The 23598-nt window shown below is 45.0% G+C and overlaps 1 protein-coding gene across 23 annotated transcripts in view; it reads left to right on the top strand.

Moving 5' to 3' along the window:
* The window catches only part of NCOA1 (nuclear receptor coactivator 1), a 353482-nt gene that overhangs the window by 183075 nt on the left and 146809 nt on the right, over window positions 1–23598 (top strand). The window contains exon 1 of one of the 23 annotated variants that reach the window (XM_037893804.2): window positions 7365–7487. The exons of the other annotated variants lie outside the window; for them this stretch is intronic. The gene's annotated coding sequence lies outside the window, so the exon portion shown is untranslated. Of the gene's footprint in view, window positions 1–7364; window positions 7488–23598 lie in introns of those variants that run through there. 23 annotated transcript variants of the gene reach the window in all.

Raw genomic sequence — 23598 nt, 5'->3', positions numbered from 1 at the left:
ATGGGACTGTGTGAGGAGCTCGCCCCCACCCTGCGGCACAAGGACACGAGATTGAGAGCTCCTCTGTCGGTGGAGAAGCGGGTGGCTATTGCAATCTGGAAGCTGGCAACTCCAGACAGCTACCGATCGGTCGCTAACCAGTTTGGAGTGGGGAAGTTGACCGTTGGAATCATGTTGATGCAAGTTTGCAGGGCCATTAATCGCATCCTGCTCAGAAGAACCGTGGCTACGGGTAACGTGCATGACATTGTGGCTGGCTTTGCACAAATGGGTTTCCCAAACTGCGGAGGGGCGATAGATGGGACGTGTCATAAATAGAAAAGAAAGGGTAACCACCTTTCTGTATACAGTGCTATAAAATCCCTCCTGGCCAAAGGCAAAATCCTTTCACCTGTAAAGGGTTTAGAAGCTAAGGTAACCCTGCTGGCACTTGACCCAAAATGGCCAACGAGGGGACAAGAGTCTTTCAAATCTGGAGGGGGGGGAACAAAGGGTTTGGTCTGTCTGTGTGATGCTTTTGCTGGGAACAGATCAGGAGTGCAAGCCTTAGAACTCCTGAAAAGTTAGTAAGTTATCTAGCTAGAAAATGCATTAGATTTTCTTTTGTTTGATGGCTTGTAAAATAAGCTGTGCTGGAGGGAATGTATATTTCTGTTTTTGTGTCTTTTTGTAACTTAAGATTTTGCCTAGAGAGATTCTCTATGCTTTGAATCTGATTACCCTGTAAGGTATTTACCATCCTGATTTTACAGAGGTGATTCTTTTACCTTTTCTTTAATTAAAATTCTTCTTTTAAGAACCTGATTGATTTTTCATTGTTCTTAAGATCCAAGGGTTTGGGTCTATGTTCACCTGTACCAGTTGGTGAGGATTATTATCAAGCCTTCCCCAGGAAAGGGGGTGTAGGGCTTGGGGGAGATATTTTGGGGGAAGATGTCTCCAAGTGGTCTCTTTCCCTGTTCTTTGTTTAAACGCTTGGTGGTGGCAGCATACTGTTCTAGGACAAGGCAAAGCTTGTACCTTGGGGAAGTTTTTAACCTAAGCTGGTAAGAATAAGTTTAGGGGGTCTTTCATGGAGGTCCCCACATCTGTACCCTAGAGTTCAGAGTGGGGAGGGAACCTTGACATGGTGGCAGCGGTGTTACCTTAGCTTCTTAACTCTTTACAGGTGAAAGGATTTTACCTCTGACCAGGAGGTATTTTATAGCACTGTATACAGAAAGGTGGTTACCCTTCCCTTTATATTTATGGCAGACACATATTCCAATTCTGGCACCAGCCCACCTAGCCTCTGAGTACGTTAATTGGAAGGGCTATTTCTCTATGGTTCTCCAGGCACTTGTGGAGCACCGTGGAAGTTTCATTGACGTTAACGCAGGTTGGCCCGGAAAGGTGCATGATGCACGCATCTTTCGTAACACTGGCCTGTTCAGGAAGCTGCAAGCCAGGACTTTTTTCCTAGACCAGAAGATCACCGTAGGGGAAGTCAAAATGCCCATTGTGATCCTTGGAGACCCTGCTTACCCTTTGATGCTGTGGCTCATGAAACCCTACACAGGGAGCTTTGACAGCAGCAAGGAGCAGTTCAATAACAGGCTGAGCTGGTGCAGAATGACTGTAGAGTGTGCTTCTGGCCGTTTAAAGGGTCGCTGGCGCTCTGTATGGGAAACTGGACCTGGCTGATAACAGCATCCCTGCGGTTATATCCATGTGCTGTACCCTCCATAACATTTGTGAAGGGAAGGGTGAAATATTCACTCAGGCATGGAACTTGGAGGTTCAACACCTCTAGGCTGAATTTGAACAGCCAGAGAGCAGGGCTATTAGAGGGGCCCAGCGTGGAGCTGCAAGGATTAGGGATGCCTTGAGGGAGCAATTTGAGGCTGAAAGCCAACAGTAATGTCTGGTCTGGTGCCCTGCATGGGAGTGAAGTGCGGTAGGAATCTGTGTTTGCTACGTATGATACACTGACTTGCAGTGCCTGTTGCTTTCCTGGGATAAGGTTTCTTTTACGTTATGCAATAATAAAGAATGTTTTCAAAGCCAAAAAAATCAAATTATTGAAAAGAAACACAACACAACTGCTTGGGAAACACAAAGGGCAAGGGGGTGGGGTGGGAAACAGTACAATCACAAATTTGCATATGTCCTGTCTGGAGTGCTTTGCAATGCGTGCTGCACTTCAGGATGGGTATACTGCATGGTGATGGGGGTTGAGTGCAGTGGGTAAGGGTCGTAGTTTTCAGGGCTGGGTGGTGAAGCTACAGGTATTGGAGGCAGTGGATGGTGGTAAGAACCCGGATGCTGGGGAAAGTGGTTTGGAGGTGACATGGTGGCACAAAGGAAAGAGTTCTGAGACAAGGCCTGCATGGCTACAGATGCCTGGATCGAGTCCACTTGGTGCTCCATGATGCTTGTCAGCCACTCTGTGCTTTGGTGCTGGCGATCCGCATTCTGCTGGCAGACCCTCCTTTCACTCTCCCACCACTCCTGCACTTTTTTATTTTCATTAGTTGAATGCTGCATGACTTCATGCAGCATGTCCTCTTTGCTTCTACGTGGCCTCTTCCTGATTCTTTTCAGCCTCTTGGCCATTGATAACACAGGCAGCTGAGATCTCAAGGTTGAATATGTAAAGGCAAAATGCAACACTTAAGAGAGGCAGCATTGTTCACACCAGGCAGAGCAATGATTCTCCTGTACTCAAGGGCAAGTGCAGTTTACACAATAGCATAATTTGCCTGTCCCAAAGCGAGTGCACATAATCCATGGGAGCCCCAAAATGGTGAGTAAGCACAGGGTCAAGTGTGACTGACTGATTCACGGCTGTACTGTCCTCTGGGTTTCTGTGCCCTGGGGAGAGCCAACAGCGGCAGGGGGCCCCTATACTGAACACTGTCCCCACATTTTCCACAGGAGTTCGTCCTGGAAGATATCTCGCTTCTGAGGGTGACCAGGGAAGCAAGGGGGAGGGTCTTCTACTGTAATGCGGCTTCTGCCCTGACCCATATGCAGCTTACCTGTGTGCAGCAATGATCCCTCCTGGCACAGTGGCGCGGACAAGTTAGCCTTACTGGGATGAGCACAATAGTGGCTCTCCCGAAAAACCTGCTTGAGCGCATTGCCCAAGTTCTGGCTGAGACCTTTGAAGAGATCACTGAGGCCGATTACCGCGATGTGAGAGAGCACATCAACGCCCTATTCCGTGTCTAAGCATGCATGCAGCCCTAACCCTCCTCAGCCCAAGAGCCCGCACCGAATAACTTCCTTCCCAAAATAAAAGCCGTTTATCCGGAACCTCCTCTGGTGTTTGTCCTTCCCCAAGCACCGGCCGCTGCGACTGGCTACCTTCCTCCTGGCTTGAGAACAGCTCCTGTCTGCATGCAGCTAGGGATTCCAGGGTGTCTTCCTCCGCTGGAGCACCCTCGCTCCCGCTTTGCTGCTGCTCCTCTTCCTCCTCCTCTTGCCTTGTTACACTGGCCTCTGAGGTGTCCATGGTGGTACTGGGAGTGGAGGTGGGGTCGCCCCCAAGTATTGCGTCCAGCTCTTTGTAGAAATGGCAGGTTGCGGGGGCAGCACCGGAGCGGCGGGTTGCCTCGTGGGCTTTGCGGTAGGCATTCCACAGTTCCTTCACTTTAACCCTGCACTGCAGTGTGTCCTGGTCCTGGCCCCTTTCCAGCATGGCCCTTGATAGCTGCCCAAAGATATTGTAATTCCTGCGGCTGGAGAGCAGCTGGGGCTTGGACAGCTTCCTCCCCTCTCCCCCAAACACTGATGAGGTCCAGCACCTCGCCATTGCTCCATACTGAGGCTCGCGTGGCGGCATGGTCACCTGGAAAGATTCGCTGAGAGCACTCCACACCTGGCTGAGCAAACAGGAATGGGATTTTCAAAATTCCCAGAGAATTTAAAGGGCGGGTCTGGCTGTTAGTCACCTCAGGGCAGGGCAGTAGAGTTCAAAGTTATGACCAGAGAGGCTAGAACAGGCATTGCGGGACACTTCTGGAGGCTGATCAGAGCGCAATAACAGACCAGGGCGTCCACACTGACGCCACGGCACTCCAGCAGGGGTGCAGCAATCGTTATTCCACTCACCGAGGTGGAGTACCAGCATCTCTGTAGCCGCGGAGACAGAGCGCTCTACGTGCCTTGCCAGTGTGGACGGGGAGTGAGCTAGGGCGCCCGGGGCTGCTTTATTGCGCTGTAACTCGCAAGTGTAGCCAAGCCCCAAATATGGAACCATTATGGGTTGGATCATACTCCCATTGAAACCCATAGGACGGGGTCCTAAATCAAAAAGAAGAGCTAAAATTTCATTATAGTCTGAGTGTGAAATTCACCCCTGTGCAGAGGGATAGCACAAAGCTTAGGCACCATGGAAGCCCAGAGTCTTAAGGACTCGGGCATTTTGCTGTCCTCCTGCGCAGGAATATATTTCACTCCCTGTACTCACCATTGTTTGTTGACCTTAAAAGGGTGTGTTTGGAGTAGGCACTTCTTTTACAAGCTTGAGCACTGGGAGGAAAGATTAAAAATTAGTGGAGTGACACATTATTAAAATTGTATAAACCTAAGCTTGACTCACCTTTTCAAAGGGTTTCTTCCTTCACTGTTGTTCAGTTCCTGCACAGTATAACCACTTATCTAACCTTGCTACTGGCCTTGCTACTTCCAAACATTGTTAAATGCATATGATGCAGCCTCTGGGGGAGTAGAAGGGTAAAGTAGTTCTGACTGCCCCCCCCCTTCTTTTTTAAACAATAGGGCAGCTCAAAGAGAGTGGATGTTTACAAACAAGATAGAGGCTTATAAAGCACCTTGAGGTCTGGTTCTTTTGGATGAAAGGCACTAGGTTCATAGATGAAGGCCAGAAGGGACTATTGTGATCAGAAAAACTCATTGTATACATGAGTTACTATTTTACCTAGAAAACATGAATCCGGAATCAGAAATCACCTGCCAGGTGTTGTCAGTGCAGTTTCCAAAAAACAAAATACTGTGCAGATTAAGGAATCTCTGTGTGATTTATTAAAACGAGTCACCATGCTAGGACTCTATGGGATTCAAAATTGCACTTAGAGGTCAGTATTTCTTAAGCTGGAATTTGTTTATGCTGTGCAGTTTCTTGTGGGTTTGGTGTTTCTGAACAATTCTGTGCACGGATTGTACAGTGAAATTCAAGCATAAAACTAAGTGTACAAAGTGTGTATTGCATTAAATTCATCCCTTTGCACCCTGCCCAGCCTCAAGCCCGTATCACTTAGACCCAATTTTGAGGAAGGGTGGTCTTGTGATTAAGGCACTGGACTGGGACTCAGAAGATTGGGGTGCAATTTCCAGCTCTCCCACAGACTTCTTGTGTGACCTTGACCGAGTCATTTAATTTCTCTGTGCCTCAGTTCTCTATCTTTAAAATGCGGGACTAATAATGCTTCCTTTGACTGTTTAGACTGTAAGCTTTTAGGGGCATAGCCTGTCCCTTACTCTGTGTGTTCAGTGCCTGGCACCGTGGAGCTCTGATCTGTGGCCATAGCGAACAGGAGCGATGTCAGTAGCAAAATTAACAGTCAGGAGTAGCTTTACAACTTCAGTCACTGCTATGGAAGTGTTAACATTTTTAAAAGTATAATATTTTTCTAGCAGCAGAGGTGGGGATGTGGTCAAGTAATTATTGTTTGTATTACAATAGAATCTAGAAACCCCAAACAGGGTGGGGTTCCATTGTGCTAGGGCTGTATAGACATATAAAATAATGACAGTCCTTGGCCCTGATCTTGGTTTTGGGGCAGGTAGTTGCTGCCGTAATTATTATAATTATAATTAATAGTAAAAACGTGCACAATGTTTTTTGGATGAACTGGTGCCCCCTCAAACAACAACAGTTAAATTCGGAACTAGACTTCTATTGTTGTTTGTGGTGCACCAACGGGGAAACAAAATGAACAGAAAAAGGACAAGCATGTCAAGAAAGCTCTTTAGTGCCCATTGAAATCCGAACAGCATCCAGGTTGGAAGCTCACATTCAGCCTAGAGCATTTTGATTCTTCCCTTCTCCAGCACCCCCCTCCTTATATCTGTTAACAACAAACAAATGTTTTAATGCCTCTTTTCTATTTATATATATGTTAAAAAAAATCTATGCTGGCATTCATGAGCAACCCTATCATAATAAACCAGTTGGCATGTTTAGGGAAAACAGCTGGTATAAGATCAAATTTGAATTTCTAATGGGTTCTTAATGGGTAAAACAAAACAAAGTGCTTTTAATGCTGGAAGAAGATATTTAAAATAGCGTAAAGTGCCTGAACAGTGTTGTCCTACACTTAGGTATGTGGAGAACTGCCTTGACCTCCTTTCATGTGGCATATTAATTTATATACACAGATGGCGGTAGTAAAATAACCCCACTAATTTGAAATTATGGCCCATACAGTTCTAAATTAAAAATAATTTCAGGGATCACTGTCTTGTCTAGTGTCTAAGCACTTACCATTTTTCAGCTGACGTCTCTTCGGTAGTGTTGTATTCCATGCGCTTCCATGCTGAAATTATTACAAACCTGCTTTTAATTGAGCACCTTTGCAAGGATGTACAAATCTATACAGCAGGATCCTGGTCCATGATTGGTGCTCTCCTAGGCACTATGATGATTTAAATAATAACTAATATGAGGAGAGAGAGAGTCTCTCTTGCTGTGGTTTGTTGCCTCAATTGAGATCAGCTTAGATGCTTGAACTGGAGTCCTGCAGTTATAACTGAGTTGTGCCTACTAGCAGGATATTCTCTGAGGGGCCTTTCAGCACTGAAATTGGCTCTCCCTTCCCCCCACGACCACTCCAAGTCTGAAATAGCCCAAAACTTAAGACCTTCAGAGCATATTGTAAAGCTCATCTTTTCTTCCAAGCAGCTGCAAATGAGGCAGAATTGAAATAGTTGGGATGCGACATTATTCAAAAGGAGGAGGATTTGAAGCAATTGAGTTTCATCCACGACACTTGCAATGTGTTTTTCAGTTCTGTCAAGGACATCCAGAGCATGTGCAAACCGTGCCTTTGAGTAGAACCAGAAACTACCAGGGACGATTGGGCCATGAATGCTATTCAATCCCATACCAGCCCTTAGTGGATTGTCAGCATGGATGCGTTGAAATCTAACACTGTCGGTTAGTGGAGTTGTATCACGCCCTTCTTCCTTTAGAGCTACAACCGATTGCAAAGATGAAGCTCCCTTCCTCATATGCTAAATACTATCAAATTAGAAGATGGCAACGTTAAGCAAATTCTCATGTTGTACTGCATCACAGATAATGTCGAAAGGAGACTCTTTGGGTCTTAATGTTAGAAGGTGTGAAGTGCCCTCAGTTCCCAGTGAAGTGAATGGGAGGTGAAGACTGACATCGCTGTGCAGGAGTGGGCTGGTAAGCACTTGCTGCGTCAGGTCTGAAAGATGCACACTGGGAAATCATCAAAGGGAGAAGCAGCTGAAAGGTGAGTTATACCTGAAGGGTAACGCTGTGTAAAGCAAACACGTGGACAGAGCACTGTGCTTGTTAGTGCTGAAATTTAAATTTCTGTTGGAAACATTGCATCTCACTCTCATTTCAAGTGACAGTATTTTATTAGTCACTTTTGCTCATTTTTGTTTTTAATGAGGCACATGCTTTAATGTCATCACTTAGAGCTGTGATCACTTCTGATCCTTTGAGTCAGAGAAGGGAATTATCTTCTGAGCAGTCACCTTCCGGGGAAAGGATAGAGAATTCTATAAGACAGGGTGTTTTATCAGGAAGCTCTTGAGTTGACATACCATGTTGCTAATAATTAATCAGGAGCATTTCAGTGCTCCAGAAATTAATGTGGAGAGATCAGATGAAAGATTGTTCTTTTTGAAAGCTTTTCTGTATCTAATGGCATCCTTACATAAGAACAGCCATTCTGGGTCAGACCAAAGGTCCATCTAGCCCAGTATCCTGTCTTCCAACGGTGGCCAATGCCAGGTGCCCCAGAGGGAACGATCAGAACAGGTAATTATCAAGTGATCCATTCCTTGTCCCCCAGCTTCTGGCAAACAGAGGCTAGGGACACCATCCCTGCCCGTCCTCGCTAATAGCCATTGATGGACCTATCCCCCATGAATTTTTCTAGTTCTTTTTTGAACCCTGTTATAGTCTTGGCCTTCACAACATCCCCTGGCAAGGAGTTCCACAGGTTGACTGTGCGTTGTATGGAAAAAATACTTCCTTTTCTTTGTTTTAAAGCCGCTGCCTATCAATTTCATTTGGTGACCTCTAGTTCTTGTGTTAGGAGGAGGAGTAAATATCATTTCCTTATTTACTTTCTTCACATCAGTCATGATTTTATAGACCTCTATCATATCCCCGCTTAGTCATTTCTTTTCCAAGCTGAAAAATCCCAGTCTTATTAATCTCTCCTCATATGGAAGCAGTTCCATGCCCTTAATCGTTTTTGTTGCCCTTTTCTGAATCTTTCCCAATTCCAGTATATCTTTTTTGAGATGTGGCGACCACATCTGCACACAGTATTCAAGATGTGGTTGTATCCTGGATTTATATAGAGGCAATATGATATTTTCTGTCTTATTATCTATCCCTTTCTTAATGATTCCCAACATTCTGTTCGCTTTTTTGACTGCCGCTGCACATTGAGTGGATGTTTTCAGAGAACTATCCACAATGACTGCAAGATCTCTTTCTTGAGTGGTAACAGCTAATTTAGACTCCGTCATTTTATATGTATAGTTGGGATTATGTTTTCCAGTGTGCATTACTTTGCATTTATCAACTTTGAATTTCATCCGCCATTTTGTTGCCCAGTCACTTAGTTTTGAGAGATCCTTTTGTAGCTCTTTGCAGTGTGCCTGGGACTTACCTATCTTGAGAAGTTTTGTATCATCTGCAAGTTTTGCCACCTCACTGTTTACCCCCTTTTCCAGATCATTTATGAATATGTTGAATAGGACTGGTCCCAGTATAGACCCCTGGGGGACACCACTAATTACCTCTCTCCATTCGGAAAACTAACAATTTATTCCTACCCTTTGTTTCCTATTTTTTAACCAGTTACCAATCCATGAGAGAACCTTCCCTCTTATCCCATAACTGCTTACTTTGTGTAAGAGCCTTTGCTGAGGGACCTTGTCAAAGGCTTTCTGAAAATCTAAATACACTATATCCCCTTTGTCCACAAGCTTGTTGACCCAAAGAATTCTAGTAGATTGGTGAGGCATAGTTTCCCTTTACAAAAAACATGTTGACTCTTTCCCCAACAAATTATGTTCACCTATGTGTCTGACAGTTTTGTTCTTTACTATAGTTTCAACCAGTTTGCCTGGTACTGAAGTCAGGCTTACCGGCCTGCAATTGCCGGGGTCATCTCTGGAGCCCTTTTTAAAAATTGGCGTCACAGTAGCTATCCTCCAGTCATCTGGTATAGAAGCTGATTTTATTTATTTATTGGAGGCCACAGAAGGGATGGTGCTGGAGAACATGGGGTGAGCAGAGTCCTTTTTGGTTCTTTGTAAATATTTTATTAGGTGGGGGTAGATGGAGAAGTTTAATTTTCCATTTTAAACTAGCTTTCCACTAGGGCTATATATGGTAAATTTCAGGGGGAAGCCTGACAAAGCATCTCACGTTTTCAAAGCACCACACACACCCACTCTAATTTCCAAACATTAACTTACTTAGTTAATGCACTACATTGAAAGATGAGTCATGAAAAGTAAGGACAAAAGCACAGACAGGTGTTGGAAGCGAATCATTTGCCTGGATATTCCATTATGGCAGTGTTTTCTGCCAGAATGCTCTGTTTCTTGTATTGTGCTAACTGTATTTGAGGGAACTTATTGTGTTTGTTTATAGGCTTTCTTTTGCAGTTCCTTGTTGTGAACTGCTATGATAGTTACTATCCTGAAGAAATGCTGGTCCTTGGTTTCAGCTGTCCTTCACTGCCCCTGTTGGAATGACATCCTCCTCTGCAAGGTGGTTCGTAATAGTGTGAATAAGAATAATTTGTGTTGTGGTAGCACCTAGAGGTTCCAATTGGATCGGGGCCTCATTGTGCTAAGCACTGTACATGCCTATGACAGAATGCCAGTCCCTGCCCCATTGAGTTGAGAATCTGAGTATAATATAAGTAGGCGTTGCAGAACTTGATTTTTTTTTTTTTGGACAGATAATATTGATGTTTAAGCATTTTTTATTTGTATTTATTTAAATTGTCACCATTGTCGGACATTATGGAGTGGCAGATAATTATGTAATGATAGTAGATGTTGAGATTCAAAAGTTAAAGCTTTATAAGTGTTAGACACAAATTGTTAGCATCGCATGTCAAAAAGTACAAAGTAAATATCCTTAAATCAAACTCTAATATATTTGCATGTGGCATTTTCCTACTTTGTCTATCTGTAAATTTCAGTTATTGTTGATGGAAGTATTTTTCATTGGTTTGTGTGCGGTGAAATTGATGTTTGCCAACTCTTACCAATAAAAATCAAATCCTTTCAAGTCTAACTATAGGAGACCACAGGTGGATACAACAGTCGGACTTGGTGAGCAAAAGGTAACAATGAGATGATTATGAGGAGTGTAATAAGCAGCAATAACAGCTCATCAGTTGCCTTGCCATTGTTGAATGTTTTTGTAGGCATCTCAGAGGTGAGTTTTAAGGAAAGGTTTGAAGGGGTAATGTAGTGGCTTTGTGGATTTGAATGGGGGAGTTCTTTTAATAGCTCAGTTCATTACTTCCCGAAGGTGGCGACTTGTTTTAGTGGTAAGAGTTAGCATTTTGTAGCTCTTATTCCAATATGTCCCATTCTTTGTAAATCAGATTGGCTTTTGAAATCCCTCTTGTGCTAAAAGGGAGCTGGTGCCCTAAGTTGGTGAGCTGATGTAAGGGTGGATGATTTACAGGTTAAGGTTATTTACAGGTTACAGCTTATGTCAGCATAACTTATGTCGCTCATTGGTGTACATAAACTATCCCCCTGAGCGACGTAAGTTACACTGACATAAGTACTGGTGTGGACAGTGCTGTGTCGGCGGGAGAGCGTCTCCTGCCAGCATAGCTACTTCTGCTCACGGGGGCTGGAGTAGTAAAGCTGACAGGAGAGCTATCTCCTGTCAGCTTAGAGCGGCTACGTTAGCTTACAGTGGCCTTTCTGATCAGCCTCCTCTTTTACGATGGTGCTTCCTTTGTAGGGTTACCTTTTTTTTCATCATCCATAGGGCATTGGTTCAATACCTCTTTCCTTATCTTTGCATTATGGTATTTTGTATTTTCTACCAAAGAATTCTATTTGTTCCTCTCATGTCCTTGCTGAACAGGTATTTGAACTGGCAGCCAGTGTTACTATGGTTTCATCCTTAGGGAATTCCATTCTTCAATTTAATGAGTATTTTTTGTTGCCTTATAGGGAGTTCTGTGGACCTATGCAGATTGAGTCAATGTTACTGACCATGTGTAAGGCCCTGCCAAATTCGCGGCCATGAAAAACGCCTCATGGGCGTGAAATCCGGTCTTTTGTGTGCTTTTACCCTGTACGATATAGATTTCACGGGGGAGACCAGCATTTCTCAAATTGGGGGTCCTGACCCAAAAGGGAATTGCGGGGCGAGTCACAAGGTTATTTTAGGGAGGTAACAGTATTGCCACCCTTACTTCTGCACTGACTTCAGAGCTGGGTGGCCGGAGCATGGCAGCTGTTGGCCAGGCGCCCAGCTGTAAAGGCAGCGCCCTGCTGCAGCAGCGCAGAAGTAAGGGTGACAATACCATACTATGCCACCCTTACTTCTGCGCTGCTGCATTCAGAGCTGGGCAGGTCGGACAGTGGCGGCTGCTGACGGAGGGCCCAGCTCTGCAGGCAGCAGCGCAGAAGTAAGGGTGGCAATACCATGCCATGCCATCCTTCCTTCTGCGCTGCTGGTGGTGGTGGTTCAGCTCTGAAGGCAGAGCCACGGCCAGCAGCAGCGCAGAAGTAAGGGTAGCAGTACCGTAACCCTCTCTACAATAACCTTGTGAATACCCCACCACTCCTTTTTGGTCCAGGACCCCTACAATTACACCACCACGAAATTTCAGATTCAGATAGCTGAAATCATGAAATTTAAGATTTTTTGAAATCCTGTGACTATGAAATTGACCAAAATGGACTGTGAATTTGGTAGGGCCCTAACCATGAGTACAAGTTACCCTTCCAAAGCAGATGTCACCTGTTGACAAAAGATCACTAAATGGGTTCAGAAGACTGAATTTGGGGGGCAATAGAGCTCTCAATATTGCACATATGGTATAACTTTTAAAGCCTGGAGCCACAAATACAAATAGAACTGAACCTTGAGAGGTAGAATCAATTTCTTATGTCTCTTAAATATTAATATGTAAGTGACATGCTGCTCAGTGTGTTTGTACATCTCCCACTTGTGGCTGGTGTATAGAGGGTATGAGCCAGCTGCTTCTACCAGCTAAAGGAGTTATTCCTTTAGTTCACGTGATAGTCTCACGCTTTTAGTGCTGGAGGTCCCAGGTTCAGTCTTGACTGACTACTCAAAATGGGTATTTATATAACATGTTGAATTCTGAGTAACAATTTGTTGTCCCCAATGAGCATGTGTGGCCTTGTGAGCAAACAGCGCACCTTGCATTACCAAGTATAAGACATACTATCGTAATGAATGTGGGATGTCATGACACCTGCGGTTTACCCTTAAGTTTTTGTTTGGTATGAGTCAGCCCTCCTTGAAGAGGAGTGAGAGCTCTTGGAACAGAAACCCATGGATCCTTTGTCACTGCAGAGGGTCAGTGTACATTTGGGCACGAAGAATAAAAAATGTTGTTCCTATGACACTCGTTGGAGTAGTATCACACACTTTTAATAGCAGTTTAAGCGTTGAGCTTTCAAATAGAGAGCCCGAGGCTGCAACTGCCTGAGAGTGAATCACTACATGACACATGTTGTTGTTGTTAGATATATCTAAGGTGTTCATCAGTAGCTGAGCATCTACACAGTAGCTACGTTTATCCAGTGTGTAGTCTTTAGTTTCAACACTGTAAACACAGGTTGAAAGGCATAGCTTGCTTGCTAATAATAATATTTTGCACTTCTACAGTGTCTTCCATAAGAGGATTCAGAGTGCTTTGTAAATATTAGTCAATTAAGCCTCCCATCACTCCTGGAAGGTAAAGTAGGTTCTCAGCTGTGGAATTTACTCCTGGAAGTCACCAGGGTCCATTTATTTTGGAAGTCTCATCCGAGCCCATTTGTTGGGCCTTCTCTTTTTTGTTTTTTCCCCCTTCTCCCTTTCTATGTATGTTGCCCCTTCATTGTGTGTGCTAACTGAGAATTAAGGCAAGTCTACATTATAAACTTGCATCAGCACAGCTGCACCACTGTAGCACTTCTAGTGAAGATGCTCTAAGCTGACGGTAGAGAGTTCTCCCATCGGCTTACTAACTCCACCTCTGTGAGAGGAGGTAGCTGTGTCGGTGGGAGAAACTCTTCCGCTGACATAGCACTGTCTACAGCAGGGATCAGGTCGGTATAACTATGTAGTTATACAAAGTAAGTGTGTAGCGTAGACCTGGCTTATTCCCTTTTGTGTGGTGGGCTGGTTTGCCAGATGGCTGTTAGGTTTGCTCTTGTTCCAGCTCAGAACTTCTCTTTTCCTTGTTGGTGCTTCCTTCCCTTCTCCCAGCATTACATATATACAGGATGTGATCCAGATATACACCCTAACCCGATGAAGTGAGCTGTAGCTCACGAAAGCTTATGCTCAAATAAATTTGTTAGTCTCTAAGTCCTCCTTTTCTTTTTACCCTAACCCAGGTTTGCCTTTATTATTAACAGCAACAAAACATAACCTTCAGCCAAAGCATTCTCCTGAGTGTGACTGGTCCTAGGGTTTTCCCAGCACTCCTGCTGGTGATATTTATCCAACTTTCAGAGAGACAGAAAGAGAAGACTTTACATTCCTACATTACAAGAAAGATAAAGCCTGAAGGCTGGTCCAATAGCAGAATGTGGTTCACTAAAACAATAAGTACCACAGAGTGCTGTGTTCCCTTCCTTTGTGCCTTTCAAAATCCTAAGGTTATAAGTATCCCCTTTGTGGAGCGCTCTGCAGTCTAAAACCTGATTGTTTGGATGCCATATACTTAAAGGAGCAGTGACACATCTATAGAACAGGGCAAGGTGCACCACATCTAGAGGCAGGGATCATGGTGAGACTAAAGGATTCATTCTGGAAGGGTTAAAGCTCTGGGCTGGGACTCAGGAGAGCTGGGTTTATTTCCCAGCCTTCCCGCACACTTCCTGGTTGACCTTGGGCAAGTCATTTAGTCTCTCTCTGCCTCAGTTCCCATCTGTAAAATGGGGATTATACTTCCTGTCTCCCATCCTTTGTTAGCTTAGATTGTAAGATCTTTGAGGCAGAATCTGTCTCTTACTACATGTTAGTAATGGGGCCATGGGCTCAGTTGAGGCCTCCCAGTGCTACTTTAATACAAATAAGACAAAAGAAAGTAATATTTTTTCTTTAGAATTGTTTTTAGCTGTCAAAATGTGCCCCTTTTATAATGTTAGTAGCTTTCATATCTATAGGTTTTTTGATCAGGATTAATCAAGACTGTGAACGTTCCCTCCCTTACATCTCTGCACTGGCAGGTTTTATTAGCCTGCCACCCGGAGAGATCCTGTAGTAATTATCAGATTTCTGAATGACTCTACCTACACAGTATAAAATAAAAGCAAACACACTCATTTCAGACTGGCAGTTTGCTTTGGAGGATATGGGGTTTGGGGTTAGGCCAGTTGCAGTGACGTTTGTGTTTCTGCTGTGTTGGATGGTGAGGCACTTGATTAAATTTGTATTCTTTGGTCTGTCTTGCAAACAACTGCCTGTGAGCGTTGGTTCTTGCTGTTGAATGTAGCCCATTGAAGTCTGTTGGGCTCCTGAGTATAGGAAGTGCTGTGCCTAACAGTAAGTGTTTGCAGGTCTGGCCTTAAGTAGACAAAACTGATATGCAGCTTATGAGCCCCAGATGAATGTCCAGGTTCAAGCCGGTGTAGATCTTCATTCTCTCTAGTTTTCCTGCTCAAGATTCCCTCTTTGGTGAAGGTTTGGTGGGAGAAGTATTTGATAACCACAAAGCCAGTCTTCTGCTCTTTAAGGCACAGACAGGTCTTTGACCTGGGAGATCTGGATTAAAAGTTGCTAGCTTTGCTGCAGACCTCCTTTGGGACCTGATCTAAAGCACACTGAAATCAACGGAAGACTGGGGCCTTCAATCTCTCTGTCCCTCATTTCCCCATCTGTAATTTGTGATGATACTTTCCTTGTCCATTTTCTCTATTTAGATTGGAAGGTCTTTGGGGCAAGGACTGTTTTTATATGGATGTACAGCGGCTGGCGCAATGGAGCCCTGACCTCAGCTGGGTGCACTAGGTGCTGCAGCAAGACGACTAATAAAATAAGAGTTTTAATGAAGAGACGTTGATGATTTGGCATTACAGTAGCGCATTGAACAGAAGACCCTGGGTAGTGCAGAGACGAGAGGAGTGACATTAGGAGGAAGTGGATAGTGATACGCTTTGGCCCATTGAAAGCAGATGCATACAGCCTTGCAGTTCAGTGTCTTCTCGATCCATCTTTCTCCCCAAGAAGTCCATGCAAAATTAGCCTGTGCGCATGTTCCAGGCTTTTCAGCATAAGCTCTGTGAATTAAGAAGTACAGTACACTCTAACACTTCATTGGCAAAAATAGCTAGGATTCCTAGAGGAAGAGACTGCTAGCTTGATTCTTTTGCAGCTGTTTTTCTGCTCCGCACTGGAAGATGATTCTGCTGCCAAAACTTCCAGATCTTTCTCATTCAAACTGTTCTTTCTAGGTATTGTATGATGTACCAGAGCCAAAGGTTCCATCTGTTAGTATCCTCCTAATACTCAGTCACAAGACAGTGTCTGACATCTGCAATCTAGGTGTTAGGCTGCAGCAGGTGAACAAAACAGAGAAACGGGGAATGAGGTAACAATAAAACAGGACTTACCATGAAATCAGAAGTCTCTGTTAGCCATTCACTGAACCAGTGGCATACGGATGCATTGATTCCCTCAAGGTGCATCACACTAAACAGATGTGATATTTGTTTTCTTTGGCGGCTGAAGTTGTGGATGTTTGTCCTGGAGTGTAGGTCCTATTTTTTTATGTGAGGTCAGAAAAAGAAATTTAATAATATACCATTCCTGCTACTCCAGAGGAGTAGCAACTCACCTATCACTTTCGCCCATCGTCTCTTGTGTTTCAATGTAGAGCTTCAGTGTTTGTTTTGTAACCTGCAGAGGTTTAAAAAAAACAACAAAATACACAATAAAAATGCTCATTAAGACTTGAGTACTTAGATTAGCAACTAATGATGTACTCATGAGTGGGACAATATAGATGTGTCCTTGTGGCATCCTAAGTGTGCTCTTAATTATCTCTAATTGAGACTCTGTCTGCTCTGTGTGTGCACAGATGGGTTATATTTTAATAATAAATTACTGCATTGTAAGGGACTTATCTAACATCAAACATTTTCTTAAAAGCAGCTTACTAATTGTTTCTGTTTTCCAGTCGTTAAAGTGTTATACACATTAAATATGTTTTTATGCTGGTTTCTGGGTGAAATTCCCCTCTGTGATGGGGCATCTGCCCCACACTAGCCCATAAAGAGTTAATTTAGAACCCTAGGGAGGCTGCGCAACAGGCAGCCAATTGGAGAGGGCTACAAGGAGCAGCCAATCAGAGCCAGGCAGGCCCATATAAGAAGAGCCATGGGACAGAACAGGTCAAGCACTCCCTGGACCTCAGGGTGGGAGGAAGACTGGCTGCCTTGCAGGCAGAGGGCAGCTAGCACCTTGGACAGAGCAGTACTGGGCAGGATCAGGGGAGTGAGAGTGAGCTCCTGGCTGACTGCTGACAGGCTGGGGCCCTGAGACAAGGGCGGAGAAGGTGCTTGGGGCTACGGGGAAGTGGCCCAGGGAAGTAGACTGCTGGGTTAGAGGAGATGCAAGATGCGACTGCCATCTACAGAGTCCCTGAGCCGGGACCCAGAGTAGTGGATGGGCCTGGGTCCCCCCACACCTGAACTTGCCACTGAGGAAGTGGCTGGACAGTAGACTGTGGTTCCCCCGGAAGGTGAGAGGACAGAGTGTGACACTGTGTGTCCTGAAGAGGATGATTTATCCTTTGGGACAACACGCACCTTGGAGCAGAAGTGATGGGGACGAGACATCACCAGAAGAGGGCGCACGGGTGGACTAAGCTAATTCCCAGGACTGCCAGTAGGAGGTGCCACAGTGGTGAGTTGAACCCTGTCACACCTCTCTACCAGGGGAAATCGTTCTATCAGAAATATTAAGACACAGGCCTGTGAGTCAGTAGAGACCTATATTCTGTGCCTAGCTTTGCCACTAATTCATTGTAGGATCTTGGGCACATCACTATGGTGCACTGTGCCTCAGTTTCCCCATTTGCAGATAGTGATACCTTTGTGAGCTGTTTGAGATATGTGAATAAAAATGCAGCATAAGCACCAGCTACTGTAATTACTTTTTTTCCCCCCACTTTTAATTATTTTGACAGTCAGTGAAGAAATTGTGCACATGCGAAGTTACAGAATTATCACGGTGCCATTGATGGATTAAGAGTTTGTCAGCATCTCTGTGCAAGCATGAAACTGAGCTTGGTCCTTTGCATCCCAGTCTGGCAGGGCCTTTTGTCACTTTTAACACACACACTGGTGTTCACGTGATTCGAAGAATGAGCTCCCGTGGGTAGAGGAATGGATTAGTGTGATCAGGACTGAGAGGCAGTGTTCTCTAGCGCAGGGTTTCTCAACCGTTTTTGATACTAGGTACTGGCTTGCTGCCTTCCTAAACTCTGTTAGGGAGATCTCCGGGACTGGCACCAGTCCCCGGACTGGTCGTTGAGAAACACTGCTCTAGTGGATAGGGCACTGGACTGGAAATCCGAAGATGTGTGTGGGGTCTGTTCCCAGATCTGCCACTGCTTGCTGTGTGACCTTGGGCACGTTGCGTCAGCACTCTGCACCTCTGTTTCCTTCCTTCTCTTTGCCTCTCTTTTCTGTTTGGAACACAGACTCTTTGGAAGAAAAACTCCCTTTGTGTGTGTCTGCCCCAGCCTGGTGAAAGTGAGTGAGGGTGGGGGAGAGTGAGCAACAGAGGGAATGGGGATGGAGTGAGCAGAGCTGAGACTCTGAGAATGGGTGGGGCCTCGGGGAAGGGATGGAGTAGGGGTGTTTGGTTTTGTGAGATTAGAAAGTTGGCAACCCTAGTTATAATACAAATATATAATAAATATTTGGGGGCAGGAGAGTGGATTTGGACAGTGTACTTTCTGGGGCAAGTGTTCATGCTCCTAAACCCCTCAGGTTTTGTCTGTACTTGAGATTAGCTCTAATTTAGCTGTTGGTGGCAAGCCACTGCTGTAGCTGAGCTGCTGGAGACAAGGAGAGCTGCCATTTGTATAAGTTGAGTTTACTTTGATTTCAAGCATAGTTGGTGCAATTGTGACTCCCATACAGCCAGTGATAAGCTGCCAAAATCTTAACAACCGGTTCCCTCCTCACCCCACGAGGGGGTCGTGGCCCCCCCCGCCCCCCCCCCCCCGGGACTCCTGCCCCGTCTACTCCCCTCCCTTGTCCCCTGACTGCCCCCAGAACCAGGCAGGAGGGTCTTGTGGGCCACCGTAGTGGGTGCCCACCCCACCCCTAAGAACTAGAGGGACCTGCCCGGGGGCGAGGTGGGGAGTCCCGGTGGTGCTTACGTGGGGCAGCTCCCAGGAAGCATTGGGCAGGTCCCTCTGGCTCCGGGAGGGGGGGGGGGATAGCAGAGCTAGGGGGGAGCAGGGGGAGTGGCCGCTCCCCTCACTGATCACATCAAAAGTGGCGTCTTAGGCACCGACTCCATGGGTGCTCCGGGGCTGGAGCACCCACGGGGAAAATTTGGTGGGTGCAGAGCCCCCACTGGCAGCTCCGCGCCTGGACCCAGCTCACCTCCGCTCCTCCTCCGCCTCCTCCCCTGAACGCGCCGCCCTGCTCTGCTTCTCTGCCCCCCCACCCCGGCTTCCCACGTATCAGCTGTTGGCGCGGGAAGTCGGGGAGGGCTGAGAAGCAGGCGGCTTCCTGCTCAGGCCCAGGGAGGCGGAGGTGAGCTGGGGCGGGGAGCGGTTCCCCTGCCCCTCCCCCCGCCCCGGTTACCTGCTGCGGCGTGGGCGGCCCTCCTCACACCCCCCCGCCCCAGCTCACTTCCGCTCCGCCTCCCTGGGCCTGAGCGCAAAGCTACCACTTGCTTCTCAGCCCTCCCAGGCTTCCCGCGCCAACAGCTGGTTCATGGGAAGCTGCGGGGGTGGAGGAGCGGGACGGCACGTTCAGGAGAGGAGGCGGAACGGAGGTGAGCTGGGGCCGGGCACGGGGCAGGGAGCTGCCAGTGGGGGCTCTGCACCCACCAAATTTTCTCCGTGGGCGCTCCAGCCCCGGAGCACCCACAGAGTCGCCGCCTAAGGCACCACTTTTGGTCAGTTGTTAAATTTAGAAGCCCTTTTAGAACCGGTTGTCCCACGCAGGACAACCGGTTCTAAAAGAGCTTCTAAATATAACAACCGGTTCCAGCGAACTGGCTCCAGCTCACCACTGCACACAGCTGTATCAACTGCTGGCCACTGATAGCTGTATCCCAAGTAAGACAGGGCCTTACTGCATGAAGCTGAATTTTTGAGTGGAGTGCAGTTATACTAAAAACTATAAACTGAAAACTATATAGCTATATAAACTGAAAACCGTTTAATATTGTGAAGCCAAAATATAGTTCTGTTTCAGAACAGCCATTTCCAGTGCAGACATGCTATTTCTTCGCGAAATGAAGTTTTCATTAGGATTTTTCCATTAACGTGTTGAGAAAGTGTGGGGGTTGGAGGGAGGGGGCAACCAAACACTCTGTGTATTGATGCAGTACTTAATATGTGTTCACGCAGTGGCTGACATCCGCTCCAAAGGAACCCTAATAAGTAAATAAAACAAGCAGCTAAAAGGCAACATTTTACCCAGGCTGCCATTATAGCTTTAGTGGTTAACCTTAGCGATGGCAAAGGAATGATAGTTTTGTTGAGCAGGTTTTCATCAGAGAGAATTTGCATTAGAATTTTTTTTTAAATTGAACTAATTCGCTTGTTTTTGCTTCCATCACTCTGTCCTTTATCTGCTTCTGTCTGCTCTTGTGAGCAAGAAGAATATTGTCATTTTACAGAAATCAGGTTTCTTGTAAATTTCAATACTTTGATCAGAGAGCAGAGTGAGGACAACACAAGGCCTGTTTGCATCTCAGATGAACACAATCCCCTGGGATGGTGCATCATCCTATGGAGTATTCGGCATGCTAAGTGTTACAGGCCTTGTTCTGAGCCGTCAGGGTCAAAACGTTGTCAAACTAAGCCATTGGAGTTATTTTTAGGCTAAGTTAAATTTTTGGCCTGTCAGCCTTGGCAAGTGTTGCTGCAAAATAAACTGAATTTATAATAAAAAGAAACAACGAATGTATTACATCAAGGGTTTAACTCAAGCCAAGGATTTCAGCTAAGGCTGCAATTCTGTCCTTAATTCAGCCTGGTTGGGCATAAAGAAGATATTGCCAAGGTCACGATACTGTAACAGAGGACTCCAGTGGGAGGGATGAGATTACAGTCCATGGCTCTGGCCCTGCAAAACACTTACTCATTTGAGTAACTGGACTCAAATGAGTAAGTGTTGCAGGATCAGGGCCTGTGTGAGCAGCAATAGCCGTCAGAACTCAGTTTCCTGGCTTTGTGGATGTCAGCTAAAATTTTAACTTAACTTCAGTGTCACGTTTCTTGATGTGAATTTTCTTGAAATGTGTACAGTATAAATAAGCAGCATGTTAAGTTAAAAAAGGGAGGATGGAAAGATGCTGCTTGGTACATCTATTTTGTAAAGGAAATATTTAAAAACATTGAACAACAAATGTATATCTTAAAAAAAAATGTTAAAAAAAACCCCTTGTAATTGGAACAGATAAGGCAGTTTGTTTTCCAGTCCTTAATTTTTAAAGGTTTTTTTTCTTATGATTACAGTTGCTTTTGACATTGATTTTTATTTCAAACTCAACAAATATGAGGAATAAAATTAGATCTATGGTCATCAGCTAGCTTGTTGGTTTCTGACCAGAGTTTCTCTGCTGTTGATTATTCTTGTTTCTCATAAATTAGGACAACTCACTCTGCTTTTCATTCTCGCTGGCACAAAGGAGGAATTATTGATTGGCTATGCTAATATTGCTGAAAAGATTTCAGGAACAGCTTTCATCTTGGTAATAGTGACGCAAACATTAGCAAAAATGACTGCTTGCTGTATAAAGATTGGTTTCTCATGGCACTTCTATTTAAACACAGATGTACCATTTACTTCAGAATAGACACTTTAACCAATAAATAGCAAGCACAATGAATCATGAGTTCGGTTTGAATCCAGGGTCTTTAGCATCGCAGCACACATCTCTACTAATGAGATAAAGGAGAAACTCCATTAACAGTAGCACTAGTAGGCCATTAGCCTCTAAGGGACCAGCTACTGGAGAGGAGACAGAGAGAGACATGCCTTCTCTCTCTTCACTAGTGTATTGCACAAGATTTGAAAGGAGCATGCATAAAAGGCATTTAAAGATGGAGGGTGAGGTTTTCAAAAGGACTCAGTGTTGGCCTAACTCTGCTCCCTTTGAAGTCCATGGGAGTTTCATCACTGCCTGCAGTGGGGACAGGGCTATGCCAGTGTTGAGTTCTTTTGAAAATCCCACCCTTAGAGACCAACTTTATGAAGCCAGTGGGAGTCGAGAGTGATTGGCATCTTGCAGGATCTGGCCCTTTGAGAGTGCCTGGCTGGTTTGTCAAGCCATACGAAGCTGAGTAAGTGTGTCCCAGAATCATAGAAATGTTCAAGGACTCTTTCAGCCCTAAAGTCATTTAGTCCAGCCCCCAACACTGAGACAAGACCATGTAAACCTAGACCATCCCTGTAGGTGTTTGTCTAACCTGTTCTTAAAAACCTCCAGTGATGGGGATTCCACAGCCCCCCTTGGAAGCCTATTCCAGTAGTTAACTATCTTTATAGCTAGAAAGCTTTTCCTGTTATCTAACCTAAATCTCCCTTGCTGCAAATTGAACTAGTTACTTCTTGTCCTACTTTCAGTGGACATGCAGAATAATTGATCACCGTCCTCTTTATAACAGCCCTTAACCATACTGGAAAACTGTTATCAGGTCTCTCGCTCTCCTCCCCTCCGCCCCCGGCCCCCAGTCTTCTTTTCTCAAGACTAAACATGCCCATTTTTAAAAACTTTCTTCATAGGTTTTCTAAACCTTTGATAATTTTTGCTGCAGTTCCCTGGACTCTCTCCAGTTTATCCACATCTTTGTTAAAGGGTGGTGCCCAGTGTACTCCAGCTGAGGCCACACCAGTGCCATGTAGATCAGGACAGTTACCTTCTATGTCTTATGTATGACACTCCTGTTAATACACCCCAGAATAATATCATCCTTTTTCTCAACTGCATTACATTGTGTCTCTAATATCCTGGGAGCAACACAGCTACAATAACACTGCATCACATTGTTGACTCATATTCAATTTGTGATCCACTGTACCTGTATACCCAAATCCTTATCAGCAGTACTACTGCATAGCCAGTTATTTCCCATTTTGTAGTTGTGCATTTGATTTTTTCCTTCCTAAGTGTAGTACTTTTCACTTGTCTTTATTGAATTTCATCTAGTTGATTTCAGACGAATACTTTTTGGCAAGGTTGTTTTGAATTTTAATCCTTTTCTCCAGAGTTCTAGCAATCCCTTCTAGCTTGGTGTCATCTGCAGATTTTATAAGCACGCTTTCCATTCCTTTAGCTAAGTCATTAAGGAAAATATCAACTAGTACCAGACCCAGAACAGACCCCTGTGGGATCCCACTAGACACATTCTCACAGTTTGACAGTGAACCAATGATAACTACTCTGAGTATGGTCTTTCAACCAGTTGTCCGCCCACTTTATAGTAATTTCACCTAGACTACATTTCCCTAGTTTGCTTATGAGAATGTCATATGGGATATGTCAAAAGCATTACTAAAATCAAGATATATCACATCTACAGCTTATCCACTAGGCCAGTATCCCTGTAAAAGTATGAAATTAGATTGGCTTGGCATGATTTGTTCTTGACAAAGCCTTGTGATTATTACATATGACCCTGTTATCCTCTAGGTGCTTACAAATTGATTGTTTCATAATTTGTCCCAGTATCTTTTCAGGTAAAGAGTTAGGCTGACTGGTCTGTAGTTCCCCCGGTCCTCTTTGTTCCTTTTTTTAAAGATAGATACCCGGTTTGCCCTTCTCCAGTCCCATCAGACCTCATCCATTCTCCATGAGTTCTCAGAGATAATTGTGAACAGTTCAGAAATTGCTTCAGCTAGTTTCTTAAGCACCCTAAGATGAATTTCATCAGGCCTTGATGACCTGAA

The sequence above is a fragment of the Chelonia mydas genome, chromosome 3, assembly GCF_015237465.2.
Source record: "Chelonia mydas isolate rCheMyd1 chromosome 3, rCheMyd1.pri.v2, whole genome shotgun sequence".
NCBI lineage: Eukaryota > Metazoa > Chordata > Testudines > Cheloniidae > Chelonia > Chelonia mydas.
This window is presented reverse-complemented; position numbering and strand designations above follow the sequence as displayed.